This window comes from Equus quagga, chromosome 10, assembly GCF_021613505.1.
Source record: "Equus quagga isolate Etosha38 chromosome 10, UCLA_HA_Equagga_1.0, whole genome shotgun sequence".
NCBI lineage: Eukaryota > Metazoa > Chordata > Mammalia > Perissodactyla > Equidae > Equus > Equus quagga.
In genome coordinates this window covers 83,095,436-83,107,044 of record NC_060276.1, presented here as the reverse complement: position 1 = coordinate 83,107,044, position 11,609 = coordinate 83,095,436, and positions in this window count along the sequence as shown.

The following is an 11,609-nucleotide window of genomic DNA, read 5'->3' as shown; positions in this document are numbered from 1 at the left end:
CTCTGCTCTGAGGACACACAGGAAGGAGCTTACAGTCTCGTGGGGGAAGACAGACACAGAGAAAGTATTTCAGTGCAGTAAGGTTAGTGCATTAACAATGATGGATCCAGTGTGCTGTTGGGGCCCCAGGACAGATGCTCAGCCCAGTGTGGGGACTCTGGACGTCTTCTTGGAGGATATGGTGCCTGAACTGAGTTTTAAAAACGCAAAGGAATCCACCAGGTAACGAAGGGGAAGAGAGGGCGGTCCATTCAGAAGGAATAGCATTGTAGAGGTCTGGAAGTGGAAAACAGCTAGTGAAAACAAATTCAATGCACCCATATTTCACTTGTCTTTCAGTGAAGACATTCCTACTTTGTTAAATATCGAAGTCCAGACATGTGTCTGTAGCGCTCCACGATGTGATAATTTGCTCAATGTCTAAAAAGTCAACTTTATGACAATTGGGTTGAAAAACTAAATAAAGTGGACAAATTACTACAGCCATATGACTTGCCAAAACTGTCTCCAAAAGAGAGGAAAACTTGAGTAGTGTTATAACCATTAAAACAGCAGAACCTGTAGCCAAAAGTTTTCCCATACAGAAACTCTGGGCCCAGATTGGCTTCACTGGTGAAACACTCAAGGGACAAATAATTCCAATTTTACAAAAGCAATTCCAGAGTGTAGAAAAAAAGAGAGTGTTCCTAGTTCATTTTATGGGGCTGATAGAACCATGATACTAAAACCTGATGAATGAAAAAAGAATATTACAGAACAATCTCAAGAAAATAGATGCAAATATTTTAAACTAAATGATAACTGCCTGTCTTAGTCCTTTCAGGCTGCTGTAACAAAACAGTGTAGACCAGATGGCTAATAAACAATATTTATTTCTCACAGTTCTGGAGGCTGGGAAGTGCAAGATCAAGGGACTGGCAGATTTGGTGTCTGGTGAGGGCCCTCTTCCTGGTTCATAGATAGCTGTCTTCTTGCTGCGTCCTCACATGGTGAAGGGGCAAGGTTGCTCTATGGGGTCTCTTTTATAAAGGCACTAATCCCATTCGTGAGGGCTCCACCCTCATGACCTAATCACCTCTTAAAGGCCCTCTGTCCTAATACCTTCACATTGGGGATTAGGTTTCAACATATGAATTTTGAGGGGACACAAACTTTCAGTCTATAGCACTGCCTGAGTCCAATATATTAAAAAAGTATAATATGACCCAATTGGATTTACTTCAAAACTGCAATGTGTTTTAACATTTGAAACCAATCAGCATAATTTGCCTCATTAGCAGATTAAAGGAGAAAAACCATGATCATCTCAATAGATGTAGAGAGAGAGATAAAATTCGACATCTATTCATGATTTAAAAAATCTTAGATTAGTTGAATAAATTTTCTTAACACAAAGGGTATCTACAAAGACTTGCAGTAAACTACATACAGTACTTAAAAGTAAAATATTAAGAGCTTTGACATTTGGAACGTCACAAGGATGCCTGCTGTCACCATTTCTTCTCAGCATTGTACTGTAGGTCTTAGCAAGCCAAATAAAGCAAGAAAAGAAAGAAAACATTTAAAGACTGGAAATGAAGAGTAGAATTGCCATTATTTGTAGATGATACCACTGTGTATATAGAAACTCCAAAATAATCCATGGATAAATTATTAGAATTATTAAGAATGTAAAAAGATTTCTGATACAAAATTCATATTTAAAAAATCTATTGCTTTTATATGCTAACAACAAACAGAAAACTTTAATAAAGATACCATTTATGAACTACTTAGAGTAACAAAAGAGGGCAAGATCTTTCTGGAAAAAAATATAAAACCTTACTGAAACATTTTAAAAGACTAAATAGATATACATGTTCATCAAATGGAAGAGTCAATGTCTAAAGCTTTCAGTTACCTCTAAACTGTTTTGTAGGTTCAATGCAAATCCAGTCACAATTTCAGTAGATTTATGTGTGTGTGTGTTTAACAGGTTTAACAGTTAAGAAGGTGTGCAAGGGTAGACAAATGACCAATGAAAGACAAGTAGACCAACGAAAGAAAGTCTCAGGAACAGACCCACTCATATATAGACACAGAATAGGTGGCCAAGGAGGTATTGTGAGACCAGTGGAGAATGGTTGGACTTTCAATACATGGAACAATCAGTTATCTATATTGAAAAATGAATTGGATCCTTACATCACAACACAAAAATAATTCTAGGTGGATTCAGAACCTAAATGTGAAAGGCAGAACCAAAGGGCTTTAAGAATTTAGTATAGAGGAATACCTTTGTATACTCATGGTAGAAAAGTTTTTCTTAAAGAAGACATGAAAGCGCTAAGCATAAATGACAATTATAAAACATTCAATTACATTAAAATTAAGAATGTCTGTTGATCAAAGAACACCATAAAGAGAGTGAAAACCACAAATAGGGAGAAGATAATTGAAACACATATAATTGATTAAAGGCTCAAACCTAGAATATATTAAAAACTACAAATAGAAAAACCAGATGTGCCAATAAGTGTATAAATAAATTGTATATTCACAGAATGGAATATTGTATAACGAGAATGAAAGATCTACCACTACATGGAGCATCCTGGATGAATCATACAGACATGATGTTGAGCAAAAGAAGCCCAACGCAAATGGTTACACACTGTATGACCCATTTACACAAAGTTCAAAAACAGGCAAGACGAACCCATTACTAGTGGTAAAATTATAAAGAAAAGCAAGAAAATGATTATCACCAAGTCATGATAGTGTTTACTTCTACGGGAGGAGGGGATATGATTGGGAAGGGATCCAGGAGACTTTTGGAATGGTAATAATAGTCTATTGCTTCACCTAGGTGCTTGTTCGTGGATGTGCAATTCATTAATATTCATTAAAATGTAAATTTCTCGGGCAAAATAAGAAATTGCGACTAAAACAAAATGCAGTGAGAAATGAGAGTAACGTGGCTCTCCAGGACTCCTCCACACAGGCTCTGAGCAACTCGGTTTCCTTGTCTAGACTAGGAAGTGTAGGTGGCCTACTTCCTTCAGAACCTTCCCTGGGGTCAGGGTCTTGCCTTCAATCCTGGAAGTTACTGAGGCTCCCTCAGCCCTCTCTGTGGAAATCATGTTTTGGGAAATTATTTATTCTGTGTCTCCAGGCACCAGCTATGCAGTGGGGACATCGTCTTTCAGGGGATGGATAGGATCTGCCCATTTTGTCCTCAGACATTGGAGTCCATCTGCCCTTGGACCTCATTCGCACCCATAGTAACTGAGGACACATGGTTTTAGAGCCTGGCCAATCTTATTTAAAAGCCAGAACCACCAAGTCCTGGTTGTGTGACCTTGGGTGAGTAGCCTCAGTTCCTCATTCATAAAAGAGGGCTAAGTGCCCACTGGGCTTTGGGGAAAGCCATGGCCCTCACTCGAGACCACATTTGATTGATCTAGTAATGCAGTCAGTGTAGTGGGGTGGGCAAGAGGAGGGGCTCTAGAGTGACACAGTCTAGGACTAAATTGCCACCATGTCACCACGGGCAAGTTCCTCAAGCTCTCTGTGTCTCCCTTTGCTCCTCTGTCATCACGGGTAACAACTTTCCCTCCTCACAGGGTTGCGTGAGGGTTGAGTGACATAACACGTCAGTCACCTAGGGCAATGCCTGGCACAGAGCAAGCACTGAGTAAACGTCAGCTGTTATCAGCCCCCTCTGGAACTCTTACAATCACTGTCACCTGTCCCCACGCTCAAGTGTGTGTATTGTTATAGTGGTGGATGACGCGCAGGGTGAGGGTCTCCTTCTACCCCAGGCCCCTTCCCAGCCTGCCCCCTTGAGATCCCCACACACCCTCCCCAGGGGACGTGCACCCTCCTCAGTCTCCCCCATCTCTGAGGCTGACTGAGGGTACAGAACCACCACCTCATCCCAGGGCCACCACCTCATAGGGGCCGCAAGACTGGGCATTTCTGATAGCAGTGGAGGCCTGAGAGGGAAGAAGGAAGGAAGGGAGTGGGGAGGACATGTGTATCCCCGTCTAGTATTTCCTATTAATGATGTAACAAATTAACAGCAAACTTAGTGGCTTAAAACAACATGAATGTATTATCTTCCAGTTGTGGAGGTCAGAAGTCTCACAAGGTGCCCTCAGGGCTGCGTTCCTTTTGGAGGCTCTAGGGGATAACTCACTCCCTTGCCTTTCCCAGCTTCTACAGGCCTCCTGAAGGCCTTGGCTCGTGCCCCCTTTCTCCATCTTTAAAGAGCAGTAGCCAGTTGAATCTTTCACGTCAAATCACTCAGACTCTCCCTTTCCTGCCTTTCTCTTTCACTTATAAGGACTGCTGTGAGTACACCGGGCCCACCCAGATAATCCAGGATCGTCTCCCCATCTCAAAAAGCTTAAATTTAATCACATCTGCAAAGTCCCTTTTGTCATGTAAGGTGACATATTCCAGGTCCCGTGGTTTAGGATGTGGACATCTTTTGGGGGCCATTATTCTACCTATCAAACACCCCCTCCCTCACCAGGCCTCTGTGGTGAATGCCAGTGTCCCCACAGAGGTGGACAGATGGGGCTTACCCTCGAAGGGAGCAAGGTGCCCATCCCGTGGGAAGAAGAGCATATCAACAGTTAATTAAGATCGAGTGATTCTTGTAATAGTAACAATAACAATACATCAGCATTTACCTCACAGTCACTCCGTGCCAGACACTGGCAGATGGCTTTCCATGAATCATGCTCTTCTCACACCAACTCCGTGATGTAAATTCAACTATTATCACCAGTGTACAGATGAGGAAACTGAGGCCCTGAGTGCCTTCTGTGTTCTCATCAGCCCAGAGCACAGTCCTTTGCAGGGGCCTTCCTGATCTTTTGGGATCCTCCTCCTCCTTGTTTTTTTTTTGTAAGTATGGTTTTTGGTGAGGAAGATTGGCCCTGAGCTAATATCTGTTGCCAATCTTCCTCTTTTTTTTTTCTCCCCAAAGCCCCAATACATAGTTGTAAGTCCTTCTAGTTCTTCTATGTGGGATGCCACCACAGCGTGGCTTGATGAGCAGTGTGTAGGTCCGCACCCAGGATCCAAACCGGCAAACCCTGGGCCACCAAAGTGGAGTGCCCAAACTTAACCACTACTCCACTGGGCCAGCCCCCGCCTCCTTGTTACTGGGCCCAGTATCTTCATCTTACTGTGGCCCCTGCTCTGAGCCCTCAGCCTGGCTGTCACCCAACCACATGGAGCAACCCTTGCACTTCCCATTCTGGATGTCTATGGTCCAGAGTGAGTCCAGGCCCAAATCTGAACTTCCTGCTAAGTCAACGTGGACTTTTCCTCTCATTCAGGGAAGCCTGACTGAAGCCTTGGTCTCATGGTGAGGTCTTGGTGTCACCAGGCACAGCTCAGCCGTGGACTGTCTACATTACAGCGACACCTGTCTTTGCCAGCAGGGAGCGTCTCATCTCCAAGGCCAAGAAGGCTTCAGAGAAGACAGAGGAGGGACAGAGGCTTAAAATTCACACCTGAGAAGGTACAGGCCTCTGGGTGCATGAGCTCCAGGCCTGAGTGTCCCTTGGAGCCTCCCTCTCTGCGTGTGGACAGCTGGGGACAGCCGGGGGCCAGCTCTGCCTCATCCTCCTGGAGGACCCTGGTCTTAGTGCTGTATAGAGTCTTCTGTAGCTGGCCTTTTCCCCCCACCTGCTCTTCTTCCTCTTACCGGAAGCTCATTTTCATGGTTAAAGAAAAGTTTTCATATTTTTAATCTTCTTTTTTCTCATTGAAAGTTTGCATTGTATGCCTTTTTTCCCCACAAGATGGACTGGCTCTGTGGCCTGGACCCAGGGGCAGGTTAGGCCACAGCTCGGCCTGTCCCGAGGGCTTTGCCCTCGATCCTGAAGGCACTGGGGGCAGCTCCAACAGAGCCTGGGTGTTAGGAAAAGGCCACTAAATTCTCATTTAGATCCTGGCCAGCTGCCAGCTCTGCCTCCACCCAGTCCCCTCCCAGGGCCTGAATGCTGGGTCTAGAACCCCTAGCTGGAGAGAGTAGATGCACCAGGGCTGCTGGTCTGGAGGAGACACGGGCAGGGAGGGCCCCTCAGAGGAGGAGGCAGCAGAGAAACTCCCTACGGCGTCACGGGATATACGGCTGTGGGGTGAGGTTTGGCCCACCCACAACCTACCCACTGATCTGCGTGGGGCTGCAGGCCCAGCTCCTGCCCTCTCTGGGCCTCACTCTCCTCACCCACACAATGGGCACAATTACACTCCCAGCGTGCAAGGGATGCTCATGAATGGAGGGGGATCTGAAGCAATGAGAAGCAGATTTAGCCAAGAGGAGGAGGAGCTGCTCAGAGTCGGTGGGGAAGTACTGACTTGAGCCGCCTCAGCTATGGCCTCGGGCTGCTTTCTTGGAAGTACTCAGGGCAGTCAGGCAGGTGGGGGAGCTCTGAGATCAGAACCCTGGGCCAGGGACCAGTTGAGGTCCTCTCTGTAGTGCTCTGTGATGGCTGGCTGTCTGTGTCACAGGCTCCAGGTTTGTCCTCATCTCTGCCCTCAGGGAGCCCTGAGATGAGCTCAGTGCCCCATCTGCTGTCGTTAGAGCCGTGAGTCATCATCTTAACACCCCCGGTGAGCACTAGCGTCGCTTATCCAAATTGGGGCTCAGATGTTTTGAAGTGATTTCAATGACATGTCACACTTATTATAGCCGGAGTTTATTTAGTCATTCTTCTACTGGATGGTTAGGTTTACTAACCATTTGCTTGATTTACTTTTTTGCCACCCTAAACTAGCTGTAGTGAGCATTCTTCAACATACAGGTAAACCTGGGAGAGATACACGAATATTCTTATAGTAAAACTATTTGTAATAGCAAAAAACTGGAAACGACTCGATTAAACATCAACAGGAAATGCATAAATAAATTGTGTTCTATTGACACCATGGAATACTACACAGCTATGAGATGAAATGAACTAAACCACACACAGACAAAATATTAACTGAAAGAAGTCAGATACAGAGAGGACCTGCTATGGGATTCCCTTTATATATAAGCTCAAAAGCAAACAAAACTACCGTTGAGGCATATATACACCTGTGTTACATACAGTTTTACAGAAAGCAAGGATTCCCACCTACTTGATTGACAAAATTTTTAAAAATTTAATTTTAAAAATTATCATACCATAAAATTGGCTTTGGACGTTCTGTGAATGTTAACACACGTATAGATTCATGTAACCACCACCACATTCATGATACACGACTGTTCCATCACCTTACGGCATCCTCTTGTGCTGCCCCTTTCTAGTCATGCCCTCACACCCAAATACGGTCAATTGATATTTTACAAAAGTCTGTCTATCCCTTTGCCAATACCACACTGTCTTGATAACCGTTTGTTGTTAGTGCCATCAAGTCGATTCCAACTCCTAGTGACCTAGTACGGCGGAGTAGAACTCTGCCCGGTCTTTTTGCGCCATCCTCTCACTTTCTGTGCTGTATCGGACAATAGTCCACTGCCATTCATAGGGTTTTCATGGCCAATCTTTTTGGAAGTGGGTGGCCAGGTCCTTCTTCCTAGTCTGTGTTAGTCTGGAAGCTCCATTGAAACCTGTCCACCACGGGTGACCCTGCTGGTATTTGAAATATGATGGCATAGCTTTCAGCATCACAGCAACAGGCAGCCGCCACAGTATAGCGACCAACAGACAGGTGGTGTGGTTCCTAGACCAGAAACAAACCCGGCCGTAGCAGTGAGTGCGCCCAATCTTAACCATTAGACTGCCAGGGCTGGCTTTGATTACTGTAGCTTTACAGTAATTCTTAAAATCCGAGTTAGTCCTCCAATTTTGTTCTTCCTTTTCAAAATTATTTTGACAATTCTAGTTCCTTTGTTTTTCCGCATACGTTTTAGAATCGATTAGTCTGTATCCACAGAAACACTCTGCTGGGATTTTGACTGGAATTACATTAAATCTATAGATCAATTTGGGGACAACTGACACGTTAACTATATTGAATCTGTCAACCCATGAACATAGTGTCTCTTCATTTATTTAGGTCTTCTTTTATTTCTTTCATCAGCTTCTCATGGCTTTCAACATCCACAGATCCTGCACATGTTTTGCTGGATTTTTTGAGGAGCTACTGTAAAATAGTATTGTGTGTATGTGTGTTTCAAATTTTGGTTTTCTTTGTTCTATTGCTGGTGTTTCGAAATATGCTTGATTTTTGTGTGTTGAACTTGTATTCTGCTATGTTGCTAAACTCACTTATCAGTTCGAGTATCTTTTAACATAAATTCTGTGGATTTTTCTGCAGAGAACCATGTCATCTGAGAATCGGAGTGGTTTTATTTCTTCCTTCCCAATCTGCAAGCCGTTGATGTCTTTTTCTTGCTTCGCTGAACTGGCTAGGACTTCCAATACAGTGTTAAATAATAAGGATGAGAGCAGACATTCTTGCCTCATTCCCGATCTCAGGGAGGAAGCGGTGCGTATCTAATGAGCTGCCCTGGTAGACAACACTGCACACGTTATCACGATTCATTGCTAGAGGAATGAATTGTGTGACTCCACTGGGAAAGGACTCTTTGAAGCTTGCACTGCTCTCCTCTGGACTTCACCCCGTGCACTTTTTTCCCTTTGCTGATTTTTCTTAGTATTCTTAAGTTGCAATAAATTTTAGCCATGAGTATAGCCACATGCTGAGTTCTGTGAATCCTCTTTGCAAATAACTGAACCTGGGGTGGTCTTGGGGAATCCCAACACAAGTGCACATACATTTTAGATTATTACGTATTCTTGGTGAATTTTTTATCAGTTTGTAATATCTCTCTTTATGCCTGGTAATTTTTGTTCTGTAGTTTGTCAGATATCAATGGAGTCACTTGAGCTTTCTTTTTATTAGTGTTTATCTGGTATATCTTTTTCCATCCTTTTATTTTAACCTACCTATATCATTATATTTGAAGTTAGTTTATTTTATATAGCATTTAGTTGGGTCATCTTGCCTTTTTTTAAAGAAAAAAATCCATCTTTACAATCTTTCACTTTTACTTGCATTTAATGTAATTACTAGTATGGATTTATGTGTATCATTTGTTTTCTGTTTCTTTCCTCTGTTTTTTGTCTCTCTGCTTTCTTGCTTTCCTTTGGGTTATTTGAACATCTTTTAGTATTCTTTTTAAATTTATCTATTGTGCTTTTGACTGTATCTCTTTGTATGCTTTTTAAAGTGATTCGTCTGGGAACTAAAATATGCATACTTAAATCTTCATTGACTACTCAGAGTCAGTATTTTTACCATTTCCCATGGAAGTAGAAACCTTACCACCATATAGGTCCCTTTAGTCTCCCCCCTCTTTATGTTATAGTTATCTTATATATCACATCCACATACAGTGAAACCCCATGAGACAATGTTTTAATTTTTGCTTTCAATCCTCAAATATACTTTAATTAATTCAAATTAAAGGAGAAGAATAGTCTATTATATCTGAGCAAATATTTACCCTTTTCTGCTGCTTTTCCTTCATTCCTGATGTCCAAGTTTCCTTTTGGTGTCATTTTTCTTCTGTCTGAAGAATTTCAATTGCATTCTTTTAGATCTGCTAACAATACATTCTCTTTGTTTTCCTTCATCTGTGAATGTCTTTTTTACATGTTCATTCCTGAAGGATATTTTGCTGAATGTAGAATTCTGGGTTGACAGTTATTTTCTTTCAGCACTTTAAAAATGTTGAGACACTTCCTACTGGCCTCCGTGATTTCTGATGAGAATTCTGCAGTCATTTGATTCATTGTTCCTCTATAAGTAATGCATCCTTCTTCTCTGGCTGCCTTCAAGATTATTTTTCTTCTTCTTCTTCTTTTTTGGTGAGGAAGATTGGCCCTGAGCTAACATCTATGCTGATCCTCTTCTATTTTTTTTTCTATGTGGGATGCTGCCATAGCATGGCTTGATGAGCAGTGTGTAGGTCTGTGCCCAGGATCTGAACCTGTGAACTTCAGGCTGCCCAAGCGGAGTGGGTGAACTTAACCACTATGCCACTGTGCCAGCCCAAGATTTTTTCTATGTCTTCAGTTTTCAGCAGTTTCATTATGATATGTCTAGGCACGGATTTTTTGGGGGAGTCTATCCTATTTGGTGTTTGCTGAGCTTCTTGAATCTGTAGGTTTATGTCTTTTGCCAAATTTGTGAAGTTTCCAGTGATTATCGCTTCAAAAAATATATTTTTAATCACTATACTTTTTCACTTTTTCTTCTGTTTCTGATGGTAAAAATTATGAGTGTTTTAGTATTTTCCCCTAAGTCCTTGAGATTCTGTTCATTTTTATTTCAATCTCTTTTTCTCTGAGTTGCTTGGATTGAATAATTTCTATTGCTCTATCTTCAAGTTCACTATTTTCTCGTCTCCATTCTACTACTGAACTCATCTGGTGAAGTTTTTATTTTATCATATTTTTTTACTTCTAAAATTTCCATTTGTTTCTTATTTAAATATTCTCTATTTTTTTTGGTGCCAAGACTCTATTTTTATGTTTATTTCAAAAGTGTTCATGGGGCTGGCCAGTGGCTGAGTGGTTGGGTTCCCACCCTCCGCTTCCGCAGCCCAGGATTTGGATCCTGGGCAACGACATGGCACCACTCATTAGGCCATGTTGAAGCGGCGTCCCACATGCCACAACTAGAAGGGCCCACAACTAAAATATACAACTATGTACTGGGGGAATTTGGGCAGAAAAAAGCAGGAAAAAAAAAAAAAGAAGATTGGCAACAGTTAGCTCAGGTGCCAATCTTTAAAAAAAATTAAAAAAAATGCTTGCTGAAGCATTTTTACAATAGTTGCTCTAAAGACTTAGATAATCCCAACACCTGTCTTCTCTGCGTTGGTGTGCATTGGTTGTCTTTCCCATGTGAGTTGAGATGTTCCTGGTTCTTCATATTCTGAGTAATTTTGAATTGTATGCTGGACATCTTGAATATTAGGTATGGACTCTTGGTCTTGTGTAAATCCTATGGAGTGTGTTGCCATTTCTGTTTGAGGAGGCATTCTCTTCACATGCAGCCACCATAGCTCTTGTCGTCGTGGCGGGGTCAGGACAAGGGAGGAAGGTGGGCCGTGGACGGGAAGGGGTCAGATGGAGTGGGGTGAGTCTTTTGGGGGCATTACTGGAGGTATCTGGGTCCTGGGGGCACCAGGAACCGCCAACACAGGACAGACTCGAGAGTCCTCAGGGGGGCCCGGGTCGGGGGGTCGGCGAACCCAGCCCGCCGGGCAAAGGCGGACGCAATGCGCATGCCCGGTGCCGCGCTTTCCCAGCAGCCCTCAGCGTCCGGGGTGCGTAACGGTCAGGGCGCCGGGCTGTGCGGGTTCGTCTTGTGGTCGTGCTTCTTTTCCTCTTGGCTGAGGCTCAGTCGGTAGGTCCGCGGAGCAGTCCTTCCAGGAGTCTAACCGTGAGTGAGTGTGAGGAGGGAGCCAGCAGGCTTCGGCAGGTCGGGGCGGCATGGTTCCTGGCCCGGAGGAGGAAGGTCCTCGAGGTCGTCGTCCTTGTCCTCACAGGCATTGATCGCAGCTGCCATGACCTTTGTTGTGGCGGTGCCGGGACGGGACG